Source organism: Culex quinquefasciatus, chromosome 1 (assembly GCF_015732765.1).
Source record: "Culex quinquefasciatus strain JHB chromosome 1, VPISU_Cqui_1.0_pri_paternal, whole genome shotgun sequence".
NCBI lineage: Eukaryota > Metazoa > Arthropoda > Insecta > Diptera > Culicidae > Culex > Culex quinquefasciatus.
The window spans coordinates 86118054-86138004 of record NC_051861.1 but is presented as its reverse complement, the minus strand read 5'-3'; the positions used below and the strand labels follow the sequence as shown (position 1 = coordinate 86138004).

The 19951-nt window shown below is 39.8% G+C and overlaps 1 long non-coding RNA gene across 2 annotated transcripts; it reads left to right on the top strand.

The window, feature by feature from the left end:
* Positions 1-336: 336 nt before the first annotated feature.
* On the top strand, positions 337-4172 carry LOC119765190. 2 transcript variants are annotated; one of them, XR_005276555.1, is made up of 4 exons: positions 337-391; positions 815-886; positions 3542-3915; positions 3971-4172. It is a non-coding gene; the product is annotated as an uncharacterized LOC119765190 (long non-coding RNA). The 2 variants fall into 2 exon arrangements; XR_005276554.1 differs by lacking the exon at positions 337-391 and having other exon boundaries at positions 451-886.
* The last annotated feature ends 15779 nt before the right edge of the window (positions 4173-19951 follow it).

Below are 19951 nucleotides of genomic sequence, written 5' to 3'. Positions count from 1 at the left end.
ATAAATAGAAATATTTTCGAAAAAAAATCGAAATATTATCGCAAAACCGCTCTTACTTGCTACAAACTAAACCTATCCGCGCGCGCACTACTTCTCTCGTACAAACCGCGATCGCAACTGACTCATTCGTCCCTATCACACTATCACGCGAATCTACACGCACTCGATCTCACTCATCTATGTATTGCCTAATGATAGCTAATACAAATACTTATGTAATCCCTATCGGTGCTCCAACGTTTTCCTATGTAGTATTTCTTGTGGATGATAAGAATGCCAATCTTACCAAATTGGAATCAGTTTTCGCCGGTATCTTTATTCGACTGTTTGTTCGCGCGACGGTCCTGGGGAAAACTTTATTATTAATACGGGTGGGAATTATTGTGCTAAGGTGATTATGATCGTGGGGGTTTTACTGGCAGTAATATAAAGAAAAAAAATAGCTACCGTCGCGAGAAAAAAAATTAAATGGAAACGAAAATGAATAAAAATGACTATGGTCTCAAATTTGTGGAAAAAAACAACTGGTTTGGGAATTGGGGTTAGTGGTGAGGAAATGGAAAATTGTGGTGATTCTGTAGATACCGGTGAAAATGTTGGAATATTGTGACAAAATTTAGAATCTTTGTGGAAATTTTATTTGTATCTTATGTTTTTGTGGCCATATTTGTTCGAGAAAAAAAATATTTCTACACTGTGTATTGGTGACGCCACAACAAAAATTGATACACGACGACATGTTAAAATAATTTAAAAGCAATCCACAACGTGTTTGTGTGTGTTATATGAAAGTAATCTCTATTGTTGGTCTCAGCACATCGAGGAGACTGGCTCGACTCAGATGGCGAGATCGACATAGCCGGAAAAAATTGTAACAAAAGAGTTGGTAAGTGTGAAGTCTCGGTTCGAAAGTTTAGACTGTATTTATATATTTATATTTTCTTTAGAACCGAGGAGTGAAAGACTCCAAGTCGTTTGTGCATGTTTGTGTCCCACAATTCATATGTATTCGTTCCAGTTTGTCTTTTCACTTTTGCTTCGCTATATTTGGGTGCTAATTTAGCATTAAAGTTTGCAGATTTATCTGACTGGTAGAAGTTCTTTTTGAGAACGATTTCTCCAGGCTCAAATTTTATGTTTCTTGTTGATCTAAGGTTGTAATTTCCAGTATAACGTTTGTATGCTCGCGCTAAGTTTATGCGAACGGCTTCGTACAAGTTTTTCATGTCGTTGCTAATTTTTGATGGATCTTGAGTTATGTTCTGGTCTGTGTCCGTTAGGTGTTCATATTCTTTTCCTGAGCTAATTATGTTTCTGCCAAAGTTAACAAAATACGGTGTGTAACCTGTTGAGTCGTGAACTGTGTTGCATATGGCTGATGCTATGAATTGAATTCCTGATCCCAATCTTTTGGGTTTTATTCTCTAGCGAGCTACGAATTGTTGATACTATCACTCGATTGACTCGTTCGGTAGGGTTTGGATTGGGCCTGTAAACTGCCAAATTCCAATGATTAACATTGTATTTTTCAAGAAATTGTTTAAAAGCTCGTGAAATAAATTGTGGACCGTTGTCTGAAATCAACACATTCGGTACGCCAAAAGTAAAAACATTATTTTCCAGAAATTTTATCACAGCTGCTGTTGTTGCTTGTCGCATAACTTGAATCAAAGTAAATTTGGAAAAATAATCCGTTACTACAAGTGCGTAGGCGTTTCCCGATTTTGAACGAGAATAAGGACCAATAAAATCAATTGAAATCATCTCCCAAGGTCGATGAAAAATTTTCTCTTTCCCACAGGGTGGATTAGGGTTGATGTTATCCACTTTCGATCGTTTACAAGTCATGCAATTTTTACAAAATCGGAGCACATCAGCGCTCATTCTGGGCCAAAAGTATTTTTGTTGAATTGTACTTAAAGTTTTCTCAAAACCCAAATGCGCTTGGTTGTGTGTGTCACTGACAATTGAAGGTTTTTCCAGCGCTGTTGGGACATATTTCCAACGAAAAGTAGGATCGTCTGGTTTTCCTGCGTTTGTGACAAATTTATAAATTTTCCTATCAATAACTTTAAAATCGTTATATTTCTCGGGAAATCGTTCAATTGAATCCCGCAGGTGCTCGTATTGTGCATCTGAAACCTGTGCTTTGATTTGGTTCAGCGAGCGCGAAAGTGCGTCAGCTGTTATGTTGTCCTTTCCCTTTTTATAAACAAAATCGACATCTAAATCTTGAATTTTCATCGCCCACCGGGCCAGTCTAGGTGAACGGCTATTAATGGACATTGTTTTCAAAAAAGTAAGGCTCATCGCGTCGGTCATAATGGTGAAATGAGTCCCTTCGATGAATGGCCGGAAATGGTCAATGGCCATCAAAACACCAAGGCATTCACGCTCAGTGGCTCCATACTTCCTTTGGGTTGAAGATAACTTTTTAGAAAAATATGCAATACAACGTCTTTTTCCCTCCAACACTTGAGTCAAAACTGCACCGACTGCAATATCTGAACTGTCGGTTTCTATCACGAAAGGTTCACTAAAATTTGGGTTTGCCAAAATTGGGGGCGAAGTTAACGCGGATTTTAGGGCAAGAAGTGCTTCTTCGGCTATTTCTGTCCATTGAAATTTTGCTTTTGATTTCTTCAATAGATCAGAAATTGGAGTCACGATTGCGCTGTAATTTTCAATGAAACGCTGATAAAATCCAGCGATGCCTAACAATCTTCGAATATCTTTGACATTTTTGGGGTAGGATAATCAAGAATTGGTTGAATTTTTGCTGCATCTACTGAGATTCCAGTTTCACTCAATACGAATCCTAAATATTTTACTGATTTCTGGCAAAATTTGGATTTCTCAACACTGATTGTCAAATTGGCCTTGTGTAGGCGCAGTGCGACTTTTTGAAGCAAGTCAAAATGTTCATTCAAAGAATCGGACGTTATAATGATGTCGTCAAGGTAGACCCACACCTTCGGGCTCAAATCATAACCGATAACACGTGCCATTAATCGGGTTAATGTTGCACCACTGTTTAACAACCCAAATGGCATCGTTTTGTACCGATAAAGCGCTTTTGAGGTGCGAAAAGCGGTCAGATCACGTGAATCGGGATGTAAGAGTACCTGATGGTAGGCGTCTTTTAAATCAATTGTTGTGAAATATTTAGATTTTTCGATTCGGTGTAAAATTTGTGACATATTTGGGAATGGGTATTCATCCCGTTTTGTCAATGAATTTAATCGTCTCGCATCAAGACACAAACGCCATTTATTTTCTCCTTTCCGCACAGGAAGCAAAGGGTTAATGAAATCACTTTCACATTCTTCAATCAGGTCTAAACTCTTGAGTCGTTCAATTTCCTTGTCTACTTCTTTTTCGATTTTGGGTGAAATTGGATAAATCGGAACTTTTTTGTGTTTGATTTCATGCAGACTTTGATTTAGTACGATTTTATGTTGAATAAGTTGTGTTCGTCCTATTTTTCCGTTCACAGTTCGTGGAAAAGCTTTCAATATTTCAAATAATTTCAGTTTTTCAGGTTCGGACAGCGCGTGTTCTGTTTTTATCTCATCAACCGAAGTAAGATCGTGATTGGAAATTTCTATTGAAGGAATATCTAAACTTTCGTCGACCGGAGGGGATTCTACTGGGCCGCGGAATGACGGGTCTACTTCTAAGCTGAAACAGATGTTATCGTGATCGTATTCTGCCACGTGCGATATGGAATTAACATCGAAATCGATCGCGCTGCCTTCCGGGACAGGTTTACCGCCGATTGACAAGTGGATATCGAACGCTTTCCAAAAATCTGTTCCGAGGATCAAGTCTTTCGACAATTCCGGGATGATCGCGGTTGGAATGACTTTCGTCTTATTATTGAACGTGAAGGGAATGTACGCGAAACCGATACAGGTAAGCTGAGCTCCATTGGCTGCTTGAACACGAATCTGATTTTGACTATTTTTAGATTTAATCGCTCGAGAAGATCTACTGCGTTAGTCACCGTAATATTCGCTCCTGAATCGAGAAGTCCTGTTAACCTTTCATTGAGGATTTCAACGGTTGCGTGCGGACATCGTGAAGGGCTCGTATTGACGTGGAAAACTCGATTGAAATAATTGAAATCAACTTGGGACGACGGCAGTACGTCCTGGGCCGTCCCGCCACCTAGTTTTTGGACTACTTGACGCCACGTATGCTTATTCGGACAAGTTTTCAACGTACAATCCGGCTCACCGCACACGTAACAGAAGGTCGTACGTGGTTCTGGACAATCCGTGTACCAGTGTTCAGTCTTCCTGCAGTTCCAACACGTGCTACGCTTGATACCGTCCTGATTATCTTCTGGTGAGTTGTTCGAATTCTCTCTTCTTATGAATTTCTTGTTCTTAAATCTTTTATCCCTGAAAAGTGCATTCACTTCTTCATCGTCTTCAAATTCATTTTCCTCATCATCCAATTCAGAGCAGCTGATCTGATTGATTGGATGAGAATTGTGGATCGTCGATTGGTTAATCGCAGGGTGAAGATTTGGTTCCAAACAGTCAAAGTTGTGACAACAATCGGTTAGTTGTTCCAAAGTGTAAATTGGGATCAACAATAAGCGTCTTTTATATGAGATTTTTGTATTTTGGTAAATTAATTTAAGTTTTTGCCTTTCATCGATTTTGTATGATAACTCCTGGAATAACCTTTCCATATCTTGCAAGTATGTCTTAAATCGCTCGTTTCCACGATGTTTGCGGCTCTTAATGGCATCTTCGACCGCCTCGTCCTTGTTGGGATGTTCAAAGTCCAACTTCAAATAGTAAATAAGGTGATCCCAAGTTGAAAATTTTTCCCAGTACGTGAAATACCAACGTCTGGCTTCCCTGTGAAAACACATGAGACTGTTGAAGCAATTGTTCGTTAGAAACTTGGTTTGAATATGCCAGTATTGAGACTTGTCTTACAAAATCTCCAACCGATAGCGATCTTGGTCCTGGTTCACCACTGTAATGTATTTGCCACCTTTCTAGTTTTGTTTTCAACGGGTTGTTGTAGTTTTGTTCATTGAATCTGGGATTATTTGGGACATTTTGGGTGTTTGGGAAATTGGGGTTGTTAGGGATGTTCACGTTGTTTGGGATGTTATTACTTAATAACGGAAAACTACTCTGAGGGTTATTTACACTGTTTGGGGCATTCTGGGCGTTAGGGATGGTTGGGTTGTTAGGGATATTATTACTCAAGAATGGAAAATTACTCTGTGGGTTATTAACACTGGTTGGGGCATTCTGGGCGTTAGGGATGTTCGGGTTGTTAGGGATATTATTACTCGAGAATGGAAAACTACTCCGAGAGTTATAAACATTTTGAGTGTCGTTTCCTGGATTAGAAGTAAGAATTTCATTACGCCTTTGTTCGACACGGTCTTGGAAAAAAGTTGATCTTGGTGTCATTGTTGGGGTTCTCGCTTGCTCTAAGTCACCGAAATAATCTACGATCGAATCCCTGACCAGGTTTCTAATTAGAGATTGCATTTCTGAACGAAAATCATCGTTAACTAAATCGTTTGCCTGACTGTTCGAGGGTTGATTCTGATTAGCGTTAGCAGAATTTTGGGACGTATTTTGGTTTTGAGATTGATCTTGTTCAGAATGATTCTGGGTTGTGTTCTGGGAGAATTGTATTTCATTGAGAGCTCTGCTCAAATCATGCATGTTTATTGCGGTACTGTTTGATTGTTGGCTTGAAATTGAAAAATTAGGAGGATCTAGGTGAGAAGTAGTGTTCACTGCTGTTCTATAGTTGTGTTGGGTTGGTGCTTTCTGTTTTGCAAAGGGTAGATTTGTTTCTGAATTTAAGTTGGTCTGTGAAAACGATTTGTTGGTAAGGTTTTGGCCTAATTGAGGATTTTGATTTCTATTGGTTTGGGTTCCGCTAAATGGTGTATTCCTCTGATCCTGGTTTTGAGCTTGATTCCGAAAAAAATTGGATTGTGGGGGAAACTCGAAGTTTGGATTACGCGGCATTTGATAGTGTGCGTTTCTCTGATCCTGATTTTGAGCATGATTTCGAAGGAAATCTGATTGTGGGGGAAACTCGAAGTTTGGATTACACGGCACTTGATATTGTGATTGGTTGCGCTCGGTATTTGATGGAATTGTTGGGGGTGGGAAATTAAAGTTTGGCACTTGTGGGTTGAGGTTGATCGGAGAAGATGTCCTGTTCATAGAATTTTGTGAGAAGTTTTGATTTTGATTAATGGGTTGGGGTGGTCCGAATTGAACCTGGTACCCACCTAATCTCAATTTTACACGCCTGATAACCTGGCATTCGCTCTGAGCTGCCCTATTATCTAAGGTATTATTTGATACGTTCTGAACATGATTTGACTCAGTTTGGTCGGCGATTTGGGTCCAAAATTGTGAAGCTGGCATGTTTGCAAAACTGCTTGAACTACTAACATTCACCTCATTTCTGATCATATTTGTTGATGTATTCGTTGAGGGATTTGTTGAGGGATTTGGATTCATCATCTGATTAACAGCCTGTTCAATCTGCTGATCCCAAATATGGCTTAAGTTTTCTTCTACATTCTGGTTCGTATTAACATTCGACGCTTGATTTGAAACTTGTCCTGAATTTGAATTTGTAGTGTGATTTACTGCCTGGTTTGATAGTTGATTTACGTTTTGAGGAATAATTTGTTGTTGGCAAGAACTAGGATTTGGAACTGGGTTAGTCTGAACTACTTGTCCTAAGGTTTGAACCTGAGAGTTGGGTTTTTGTTTACTGAAATAGATTCGCAAAAGTCCGTTAATCTCATCAAGGAAAGACTGTCTTTCATTAATGCGCTGGTAAGCGGTCGAGCGTAAAATACGATACACAGAAAAAAAAATGTAAATTTACCCAACACTGAAACCATGTTTTATACGTAAACATGCTCAATGTAATTTAGAAATTCATTGTAAAAAGTTGTATCGCATTTAAATGACCGTAATGTAAAATTAGATTCAACGTAATGCATGAATCTCATCTAAATGGAACTTTTCATTTCGAGAAATCATAAATTTGAATCTATGAAAAGCATGTAAATGTTGTTCGATGTAAAATTTAGTAAATGTAAACTCATAAAGCATTTAAATTTATTGTAAAACTCTGTTGTGAAAGTGACAGCTCAAGAAAATGACGAAAACAAATCAGTGCAAAGTTTTGAATGTTTAGCGCGCATCAAACTTAAGCTGTATTCGGATGATTGCTCGATTTTAAGGCAAAAAAAATAGTCAAACGTCATGGTGACGTCCGAGACTGTCCAAAACAAATAATGCCGATTGGAGGCAACTTGAAAATGTTGCGGGCAATGAAATGGTTCAATTTCTAAAAATGAGGTAAGTTTCCAAGTAGATCGCTAGCAGGTATGACAATAATTTGTAAATACTAACTTATTTAATGATTGATGTTTAGCTATCATCATCAAATTGTTTGTCGCTGAGTCCGCTGCAGAATGGTAAACAATGGCACGGAAACCGGAAAGCAAAGGGCGAGTAGAGTCTGGAGCTAGGAATAGGTACACTCGAGGCACGGCAGACCAGCTGGATGTCCCTGTGGCACACGCAAAATAGAAGTACCAGGTGAACTTCCTACGGGCACCGACTAAGAGTGCGGATTGATCATGATTTTCTGGGCGTATTCATGCATCACCGCTGGAACGGAAACTTGTAAACAGGAACTTCTTCTGGGACCGTGACACATCTTCCCGGCTCCGGTGAAAGGGGCACTTTAGGGGCAGCGCTGGTTGCTGCTGGTTGCGTAATTTTCTCCGGAAGTTCAATTCACAACAATGCTGGGACTGTTTGCTTGCTTTAGAGCAAAACAAACTTTTCACTGCAAACCATGGTGTTTCCGTGGGCTTGGCCACGAATTAGAGAAATTTCACACTTTTAATAGTGAATTATTTACAAATTCGGCACATTATTTTTAAAAGCAGGTATAATTATAATGTTTAGAAAAAGGTTTAGTAAACAAACGGATTGTCAAAGTTGTCAGAGTTTACATACACGACTATCTTAGCATAGCAATAATTTGGATGTATTACAACTCCGACAAAAAGTGCATTCTAATTTGAAAAAAGCTTAGCCCAAAAGTGGGTAAAAGAATTTACGTATTAGTTTTAAAGCTATTTTGTATCGCTTAAGTTGAAACAAAAACCGAATATTCATGTTGTAATCTGATCTGAATTTCTAATTTCAAGCCTAATATTCAAAATTTCTTAACCAAAAGTATAATAAATAGTTATGGTTTTATAAAAAAAATGCTGAATATCTATGAATTTATGATAATATTCAATTTTTTAAACTTTTACGTTTTGTACCGATCCTTAGTCCCAGAATACAAAATTCTTTAAAAAGATAACTTAGATAACTCTATAATTTGTTTTTGCTTCCTATTTTTTTGGGAAAATTTTGAACCAAAACCATTTTTTTTTTTTTGCAATGGTCTCTATCACCTAATGCATGTCATTCTTGAGCGCATTTTATTCTGAGATGTGATTTGAAAAATTAGGCTTTATTTTAAGTCTTTCGCAAAAAATTCTCTCAACTTTAGATTTAGTCGCTGTTTTAGTTTGTTTGATTTATTTTACCTTCCAATGTTGTTTCTTTAAAGTTACTTCCTTGGCCTGAGGCAAAGTGTATATACTAAAAGGCTATCGTTCTCAATAAACAAACAAATTACAAATAAAATGCTATCGAGAAATTAAAAAGAGAGTTGTGAACCGGTATCATGGAATTAAGCTTTCTCAGCTGATATGGAAAACTTCACAGCAGCTAGACAGAAAGTTTAACTCCATGTTGCACTTTGAATTTCTCGATTGTGCGTGAGATCGAGCTCAAAAAGCAAATCGATAAAATATTTCATTTTGAACTTTAAGCTACCCTAAACTGGGTATATTGCATTCCGACAAAACTCCGACAAGCACTTCTGTTACCAGTCTATCAATATGCAATTTCATTGATTCCAAAACGTCAGTTTTGTTTACCAACTTTCGGAAGGGCAGCAGGCCAAGAGATGCTGTGCCGCCTACTGCGATTGTTTCGTTCGTGGTCAGGCCGATCATCGTCGACTACTTTTTAACATTTTGCATTTCTAAAGCGCGGGCCGTGTTTGCTGCATAATTTTCCGGTGGTGTTGCTTATCCGGTCGGTGGCAGCGGCTACAGTAGTTTGTGGAAACTGATCGGTTGTGACCGCGGTGACGATCAGACGAGCCAGATGATCCTGCTGCTGGGCGTCGATGGACAGGAACAGCTGATCGAAGCTTCGTTGGTGAAGGCCGGAAGGGCAAACTATGCACGTTGCACGTTCAGAGAAATGTACCATCAAGGTAAACTCACGGATTTTTGGCGATGAAGGTAACAAGCTGATCAATTTCTTTGCTTTTTAGGATAAAAAAAGTGGAACATACAACGCACAGCGCACCTTTGCCACTGGCATGCTCCCCGAGTTTTTCAACGGCCCGAAAGAGTACACCGCTAACTGGTTCAACATGCCGCCGATCTGCCTGTCGTGCGTGTAACATCGCGTCAACGCCGTGTTCCTCAACTCGTGCAAGTGAGTTTTGAGTTGATATTTTTAAAGAATTAGAATTAGATTTTGACAATTGATTGACCAATTTTGACCAGGTTCGACGGTGGCCGGCATGCGCTCGCTCGTATCATTACTACCAAAAGTCTTGTCTACGTTTGATACTTGCGGGAAGACTTCGAAGAAAGCGCAGTCAGGACGTCATCTACCGTCAGGGCAACAAAACTTGCTTCCGTTGCTGGGCCGTTTGCTGATCGACGGCTTGCAGGTGCTATACAAGAAGCAACACAACATTGCTTTCGACACCGGGCAGCATCTCTCCACGTCTCATCTCGATAAATATATAGCCGGCAACCAAAAACGATGACTCAGCGTTCCGATTGGACTTGTCGTTTGCCATGAACCAAGAGGACATGACCCGAATCAGGACAATCGTAAGTAATTCCGTATTGAAAAAATCACCTTTTGCCAGACACATTTTTGACATTTTAAAAAAAATATTTTATTAACTGTTGTAATGTTTATGGGACGGGAAAACTGTTAGGCTCAGTAATCCCCATTCATTTAAATGTGTTTCTTATCATTCAATCTTCCAATGGTTTGTGGTCATTTAAATCATATCCCTTTTCAATTCTTCGTTGAATCTGGTACCTGATGCAATTTTCAAACACTGGCTTTGCAACCCGTTTGAAATTTACATCGGATTTTAGATTCAACGGAGCTAAAAAAATTTTTGAATTGTGGTAAATTTACGTTAATTTCATCGGAAATTTACAAGTTTTCAAAATATTTTGCCTAGGCACGTTTACATCGGATGTCATGTAAATTTCCGATAAAGTAAATGTAAATTAGCATCATTAATGACGTGCACTTTTGGTACATCATAAATGATGTAAATTTACCGGATTTTTTTTTTCTGTGTAGTAAAGGTGAACTAACCTAGATCGGATTTTCTGTTCTGGACGCAACGTGATAAGTGTACTGATTTGTGCTAGGTCATGTTTGATCACATCGTACTCCTGGTCAAATGTTAGTCTCGCGATGTATTCATATTTGTTTTCTTTGTCGTGTTTCAACCACTTGCGTAAAGACCGTTTCATACTATCAATGGTAGCGCCTTGTTCAACCCGGACTTCCCGAAGGTCTAATTCATACCTGATCTCTTCTTCGACCAAGTCATCTGCATGATAGTCGTACATTTTGTACAGTTATTTAACGTTAAACTTTGATTTGGAAATCCAATTAAACAATATAAACAATATAATAATACGGGGTTCAAAAAAATGAAATGAGCAAATGAGAAAAGAAAGATTTGAAAAGATAGGTTTAAAGGAAAGGTGGGGAAAATTGAAGAATTTAAAATTCAGTTGTGCTTAAAAATAGTGAAAAATAACAACTGAAATTAAGTATAATATTCAGTAAATGATAATAAAAATTGAAACTCTCTAATAAGAGAAAATTATAATAATAAACTGAGTAAACTGCAAATTCTCACAACGCAGTAATAGGAAAAGTAAATGAATAAACCAAAATCAATACTAAATCCGGTAGTTGGGCGCCAAAATGTAACAGTTCTTTTGGGGGGATGCGATTAGCGACTGGTGAGGTGAGGGACACGGAACCAAAATTTGATTTTTTTGACCCACCACCACAACTGTTTCCGCCAACCAACGATCCGGAAAAGACCACCCTTTTGAAACCCTCTCGCTTAAGCGCCAGTGTGGCTTGGGGCCACACTGCGAAAGGGCGTGTTGCTTTGAGAACCCGGCTTAGCTTCTCAGGGCAGGTCAAGTGGGAACCACTTATTAAAAGCGCGTCAACGGAAACGGAACTAGGGATAGAAAAGGGACTCAAATACCAAGTGTTCTTTGAAGGTGCGTTTCGTAAAGAGTCACACGGAGATATAAACTTTGCATCCACTCGTTTATTCTCTGGGGCAGGTTTTACAATTTAGGGCACGTGCACGTGTGAGGGGATAGAGAGCTCTCTTAAACCTAATCTGACCTGCTACAGCCTAAGGCTGTTTTATGTTGCTGCACACTCAGTCGCCGGCGCGGTCCACTGGCTCAAGGATTTGACGCGTCCTCTACGGACTCGCACGCCTGTCCGATTCTCGATCGGAAGTTGGCCAGCTGGGCTGGCGTGAACGACTGGGTCCTCTGGCTCACGTGCGTTGGCGGGCACGCTACGGACACGTTGCTCTGCTGCTTCTGCTGCTGCTGCTGCTGCTGATAACTCACGGTACCGCTGCTGTTGCTGGGCGGGCTCTCGGGCCGCCTGGTACGAATGCTGCGCGGGTGCTGCTCTGTTGCTGCTCTGTTGCTGCTGCTTCTGGGCGGGCTCTGGGGCCGCCTGGTACGGGCGCTGCGCGTGTATGAATTTCCTACACTGGTGATACAACTCGCCACGGAGTGGCGACTTCGCAGGGACACGTGGTACTCGAGATAGCACTTCCAGGCGTCGGTGAAGTCCACTGGCTCGGGGTTTTCGGCTCGTCCCCTACGGAGCACTCACCTGCCGATCGATGTCGGGTTATTGACCAGCGCAGCTGGCTTGAAACGGCTGGATCCAATGGCTCACGTGCTTTGGCGGGCACGCTACAGACTCGTGCTTCGAGCTAGAGTTGAAAACCACGTGTCACGGGTCGAACGCCGGATGGGTCGGATGCTGACGAACGTCGATGGTGGTCCTGTGGCTCAAGGTCGTAAACGAGGACCTCTACGGACGACACCACGTGGCCGTGGGAACGGCTCAGCTGACCAGCGAGGCTGGTTCTCGTCGACGATCGCGTCCTGTGGCTCGGAGGTTGGTATGGCCTCCTACGGACTCTCGGCGGACCCTGGCGGATAGGCACGGTTCGTTCGCTGTGCTAGCTGGCTTGGGCTGCTCCGGTGTGAAGCACGCGATGGCGTGGTGCTTGCTTCACGGTGCGGCACCGCGTTGTGGAACGGTCGCGGGTGCCAACGGGAAGAAAACCTAGCAAAGAACCTTCGCCTGTGAAGGTTCTACAGGCGAAAACGAGAAACCTTAGATCACTGGGCCTAAACTAGCGTAGGAATTTACCTTTGGTCTGCTTTAACACAGCACGCCCGCGGAGGGTGGAAAAGCACTTAGTATGGAAAATTGGCCTAATTTGCAAAAGGTAATAAAGCGATCTAAATAAGTTATCCTAGCAGTTGATCTGGAGTAGCCTCCTACTCACTTCCAAACGCAATTCACTTGGCACACGCGGGTACAATTCGTACGGCAAACTCACTTGGTAACTTCTAAAAATTAGCAACTCGAACACTTCCCTAATGCTTGCGATCTTCGCTAGCGCACGATCTCGGAGCAAATGGCAGAGAGACCTTGACTTCGCTAGCTCGAAACCTTGACCGCGAAAAGTGGCTCATGCGTGGCCGGCCCTGATTGGCCAAGGCCAAGGTCCTCTCACAAGGTGCCCTTGTTGCTAGGCGTTAAGGCAAATTAGAGAGAGTTTCAAAAAGGTTGATCGATCCCGCGATCATCGTCTACGGGAGTTGCAGAGTAGGTCTATTTTTTAAATTTTTAGTTCCCGTGCTCGCCACCTCACACAGTTGGCGCTCGCTCATTTAGGGGAAATTGATGATCGCCCATGATCGCCCTTAATATGGTTACAACTGCCGCCGATTGCTTGCAACAGCCTTGCAAAAACATTCCCGCATCTTGGTAACTTTCGAGTGGTGAAGGAAAGTAAATTGATTTCACTTCGATTTCTATTTCAGCTCCACATGCAATTTCCGTCCCCTTAGTTCGATAGGACGGTTATTATAAGGGGTGAATTTGGACCGGACATTCTAATCGAAAATTTCAACAATCATCTTGCAAAGTTCTTTGTCATACTGGTCATGTGTAACATAACCACCTGCACCTTTTTTTTCAAAGAATATTACTTTGTTATTCTTGACATTCGTCTCTTTCTCTTCATAATAAGAAAAATTTCAATTCAAATTTAAGTACAATCAGCTGAAATCAATTTAAAATGCATTCCCCTGCGTTCAGAATCATGTTAAGCATGCATGTTTGCATCTTTTGAACTGTCGAAATTTTTTAATGTTTATTATCGCAAAAAAAAAAAATTTCGCTTAAATTTTTGTTTTCCAAAACAACTGAACTAGTTAAAATGCACTTAAAAAAACTTTTTTTATGCATATGTTGAAACTATGGCTTGTTATTTCAATATATATTTTTTTGCCCAATCAATTGGCAATTCACATAATACAAAATTTTTAAATTATTATTACATAATTATAGGTATCCGTTACACTATGTATACCAAATTATTTTATTTTACGATTTAAAAAAAATAAATATACTTGTTTTTCACTGTTGAATTAACAGCATTTGCATACCTAAACAACAAATACTAGAGCCATCCCTAGATTGGTGAATTATCATGATTTTGCGGAGCGCGTCTAATGCATTTTTTTTTTTCAAATATGGTATTTACAAAGATCTTTAATAAAACAAAAACAAGTGCTTTATACAAAAATCCACCACATTAATCTCAACACATAAATTTTATGAAATAGTCTATTGAATTCTAGAATGTTTCAGACGATATCAAACTACCATGGGTAGGGTACACAGAAAAAAATATTCCTGTAGATTTACATTATTTATCATGTACCAAAAGGTATCATGATAAATGATGTATATTTACATTACTTTCATCGGAAATTTACATGCTTTTCATTGGAAATGCTTACAGCAAAACAATTCAAGAAACGTGTAAATTTCCAATAAATGTAATGCTAATTTTCAATGAAAATAATGTAAAATTTCCAAAGCAAAAAAAATTTTTTTGCTCCGCCGAATCTGGAATCTGTAACCGTTTCCAGATTCCAGACACAACGGAGCTTTGTTTTAGTTGATGATATCGAACATTATTTTGTGAGTTTAACACTAAAGAACATATTGACCTACGAATTGAGGTCTGTGGCATGGCGAATTTATTCATCATCGTATTGATGACCGTGGGGAGCCTAATCTTACAAACCTGGAGCAACATTTGAAAGGGGCAGTACGACATTGCTGTTACGGCCTTTCGTTCCATTTAAACGCGTGTAATGAAAGGCCGTAAGAGCAATGTCCTTCCGCCCCTTTCAAATGTTGCTCCAGAAATATCCATGATCGTCTGCGGCTCTCTAACTCTCTGATGTCATTCTACGACGAAGAAATTGTTTGTAATCAAAGCTTGCAAAAAAGAAATCTCTAAAGTAACTCACCTGGTTATGGTTTTGAAGATATTTTAAGGTTAGGCACCACGCAGAATAACCTCTTCTTGATGATTAGTTATAGCAAGAAAGGTTACGCGATCAGGATTGCGACGAGCTTAGCTGTAGAACTCGCAATGAGCAACGCTGAACTCGGGATGATTCACATACGCTAGATCGTTGTCAATTTGTGGCACTGGCCACCGTTCTTGTAGGGTCACACCAGGGGCGAGGGGCAAATGCGTTCCAAGGCGTGAAAATCATGTTAGGGTTTTTGCAAGTAGATGATTTGTGTTAAGGCAAACGACCTCGGCTGTGCTGCGGTGCGATGTCAGTATTGTAAGGCAAGACTATCGGCAACCTCCGCGACCAGCGGCACAGCTACGTGCACGTGTACAGATCGTGATAATCTGAAGAAGAAGAAGATTAGAGGTTGAAATCGAATAAGTTAAATCTACGCTCTACTCACCCTTCAAACTAGATGGATTGGCGAGGCTTCGTTAAACCACAACTTATACGCGGTCATACGGGCAACTCGAATACGCCGGTTCGTTTGGGGGCTGCAGCTGAGCATTATCATCTAGCGATTTTGCACCGCTAGTTCCGGTCTGGACCGCACAAACACCACATCCTCCCTGTCCGTGGCGAACGACGATCGTCAGATTGGGTATTTTGTTCTTTATTTTTCACGCACATTTTGGAACACTCCAGCCTCGACTTCGTTGAGCTGGGTGTGACAAATCTCTCACCGTTGCTGCCACCCGGGAACTGGAATGTTTTGTTTTGATGGAATCGATGGAAATCGCCTTGCAGTCGAAAAGCTGTCGTAACCGGCACCAGCAGTCCCAGACGGCGGATGATTACGGGTGTGCTTGTAGTTGAAACACTCCTACCGGCTCAAAATCTAAACATCTGACGTGGTTCTGGCGATCGAGATGCATTTCTGCTACACGCTCACCTGTTGCAGCCGGTCTTAAGAACCGCACACGGTGCCATCGCAATCGTTATTTTACCGGAACGTTTGAAAAACAGAGACATTAATCTGTTTGTAAAAATGTTTTTGCCTACTGAATGACGTTTCATCTGGCTTTGGTGTTTTTTTTTACATTCTGTTTTGCATGTCTGTTCTGTTGGTTGAAACACATGCATGGGCGTAGTAAAAATTGGGTTTCAAAACTTTTGCTGCTAGGGCTTGCGCTGTTAGCCAAACCAGGGATGTCAGATGCACAAATTTGTACTTGGGCAGATTTCTTTAGGTGATTAATTGTTAATTGATTTGGTTGACTTTTTATCTGTAAGTTCGACAAATCTAGAATTTTCATATCTTGCTTTTTGAATGTTTTAAAATACCCCTGACTCAAGGCGGTTTCTAAAACATTCAAAAAGGTAAAATTGCAAAATTTGAATTTTGAAATTCAGGTTAAAATAAATCTAGGTCCTTTCACAAATTTTACACAAACAAGCTAATTTTTACTCAATATTTTTCTCAAATATTGTTAAATACATTTACCTGGGTTTATCAAATTTTAAATTTCTAGATTTTTTTTAAAGGTCCTGCAAACAAAATTTAAATTTTGACATAAAAAATGCTGATTGCCAACCTTTAATTTGCATATGTGACACTGCGTGTTGTAAGTATAGGAAAAGCGTGACAAAGGGGGGTAGGGGGTAAATTTTGGCTGTTTTGAGCGTGACGTACTTTATGGATGAAGCCTTGGTCAGGAAATTCCACCCCCTCAAAAATATATTGGGATTGGCCAAATCAAATCTTTTTAGAAAAAAAAGTGTTTACAATCACCTCATTGACAAGAACAATAAAAAGTCTATGTTTGCTAATGAATTCCCGAGAAAATCTTTTTTATTTGCATCAAATTAACCCAAAAATCCGAAACGAGAGCACCCGACAATGGCAGGACAATCTGAATAACAAAGTCGCCCGAAAACGGCCCGACAACGTCGATTTTCTCAAACGTCGATTTCGTCGATCGTCGGACAAAGTGTTGCAAATACGCACGGAAAGGGCCCGAATTCCGTCGGACAAACCGTCGGAATTCGGGCCGTTTTGTCGAGCCGTCGGACCGTTTTCGGGCCGTTGTCGGCCCCGTCTGTCAGTCAGGGATAGCCGGCTTGTTGCCCATGAAGCAAAACTTGTTCGTCGATAATACTGTCACTGCCACGGCACTGTTGTCGAATGAAACGAAAAGAAAGCGCTGACAAAAACAGAACAACAATCAGAACAGGAAAAAAAACACAAAAAATCATCTATAGATTTCTTCAAAAAACATTAAAACGCATCAAAAGTAGTTTAAAATTGTGGTCAGAAATTAAGCTGTCAGCAGCCCAACGACTAGCAGCCCAAATCTCCGATCAGCCGGTGTTTTTGGAGAGCCCAGAAGGAGATGCGGAATTTTCTAGATTGAGTTAATGGAATCGATCCGGCTGGATTTTTTTAGATTGTGGACATCTCCAGCTTTGTGCACTCGAGGAAGAAGTCAAAATTAGCTCAACCTCAAACTGTCCCACCTGCCCCGGAAGAATCTCCTCAAAGTTCGAATTGCACGCTCACAAGGGGTAGAAGAAAGTTGTTTGATGCTTCCGAGCGTATTCTGCGATGTCGACTTCCGGATGCCCGAGGTTGGTATGGATAATTGCGTACGCTGCGTTGGTTGGCTGACCGGTGGAAGTCAGATGTTGATACTTAAGATTACGGCCACTCTGGAATGGTCCAGCTGATGGAAATACGTTGGCAGAAAATGAGAGGTTCCGCGTGGAAGCGCTAAAAAGGTTGGATACTTTTAGGATCAAGATTAGGCAAAATTTTTGAAAATTTTAAAAGCAACAATCACCGGTGGACTTGTTTTCACGTCTGACTTTCTCTTACCTGATGTAACACCCGTACACCGATTCCAATTCGCTTATCGTTACAAACACAACTAAATTTGACACGAAATAAACTAATTTTGAATCGAATCAATCTATGATTGTTTTTGAACGACCGCTTCCTAACAACAACAAACTTGAACTGTTTTATTTTGATTAGCTGTCACTTGGCAGTCGCAATGAAAATTTACATTTATTTCAAATTTACATTGACTGTTATTTACATTCTTTTAAGATTTACATGTTTCAGATTTGTAAATAAATGACAAAAGCTGTTCCGTTTACATCTGATTCACAGATTACATGCGATTAATTTTTACATGATCGCCTTTTACATCTGATTTAGCATTTTACATATGATTTTATTTTTACATGTACCAAGTTTACATTTAAAACATAGTTTACATGACGTGGAAATTTACATATTTTTTTCTGTGTAGAGTAGTCATCAATGAGACACGGGGAACAATGATAAAATGGCTCTCACAAGTTGTAGTTTCAACCAATCAGGCTCATATTTGGGGGAAAGGTGTATCTGGATACACGTCTGCTATAATAGTGGCTTTGGTTATGGACGCTCCCTTGAAAAGTTATTCATAAATGTTTGATTCTGGGTTGTAAAAGTAAATTATGGACAAAAAATACTTTTACGCTCGTAGGCTGCCATTTACACCAAAATTAATATTTCTTCAAATTTCTTTCGACGCTCCATAGGGATTGAGTTGGGCTACAATGTCCTTTCATTTGGTTTGACCAAAATTTAGAATATACCCTGAATCCAGGGCTGTCTCATTGTTCCCCACTCATTTTAGCCCATGGGTAACAATGAGACACTTTGATTTTTCTTCATCAAACAAAATCCGTGTAAATCTTTCAAAACATGAATTGAAAGTGATTTTTGACATATTTATAGAGTTTTAACTTCATTTAACCAAACATACAAAGTTATTTGGTATAAATATATGGTTCCCCAGCTGTCTCATTGTTCCTGTCAAGTGCGTCTACAATGAGACAGTTGAATAACTCTGGCTGTAGATGTCAGATCGATCTCATATTTTGGTCAATGTTAGAACACACTAAAAGAAAGAAAATGCAACAAAAAGCTCATTAAAACATGCTGAAGAAAAAAAATAGAAAAACCGTTGAAAGTTGAAAACCAAAAGTATCTCATTGATGACTACCCTACCCTACTGACAATAATTGTCTATGAATGGATTTTTGAAAGTCAATATTTTTAAATTTGAAAATGGCTAAGTGTTTCTAATATTCAATTCTAAGAGAATAGACACATAAGTTTGCCGCATATGTAGAATTTTGAATAATTAACATTCAATATACTACCCATGATCGCATAAATGTCCCATATGCATTTTCATCGTTTTTGAGTTAATGATGCAGTTTGGTTCAAAATCGTGTACTCTTTCAGAAAAGCCTATAACATCCAGTACTTCGTTCTAGAAATCAGGAGAAAACCCAGTTTTTTCGAGAAAACTTAACACGTACCCTTATGCGTGGGACAAACTTCAAATGCGTATTTCTCAGCATGCTGTTTTTGCATATGGGACATTTATGCGAACATGGGCAGTATAGCAAAGCACTAAAATTAAGAGTTGTTCTTTTCAAAATGCCAAGATTTTTTATTGGGGGGTAAAACATTTCAAGATCATGGAAGCAAATTCGTTTAGGTGTACAGAACAAATAAAATGTTTAGTGGCAGGGCCACTTGAAACAAAAGTGCCGTAATCTGGGGTGAATCGGGACTACAGTTTGAATGGGGACAGCAGTTTTTAGAGCACTTAAAGCTTTTATATTTGGAAATGGATGTACACACTTTGTTGGTCGGAGTCTGTTCTAACCGAAACCAACCAGAAAAATCAAAATGTTGTGCTCCAACATGGTTAAAACTGCTGTCCCAATTCGCCCCATGTGTCTCGATTGAACCCAGTTTACGATGAGTTTTTTTTAGTTTGTGGCAAGGTATTTAAATACAAATTATATATTATATAATTATATACCTAATGAAACAAAAAAATAAATTGAATAGTAATGGTTTTTCAAACTTTCTGATGCATTTTTTCGATTTGTATTATTTTTACCGTGTTAAGGAAGTCATTTCGAGCAAGTTTTGTTATACCGTCATTAGGGGTAACATTTGATCTGGGGGGTGAGATTGGATCATACAAATTTCTGCATTTTTGTATGACACAATCTCACCCCCAGACCCAATGTCACGTCTGATGACGGTACAAAAAAACATAACTTTTCTTG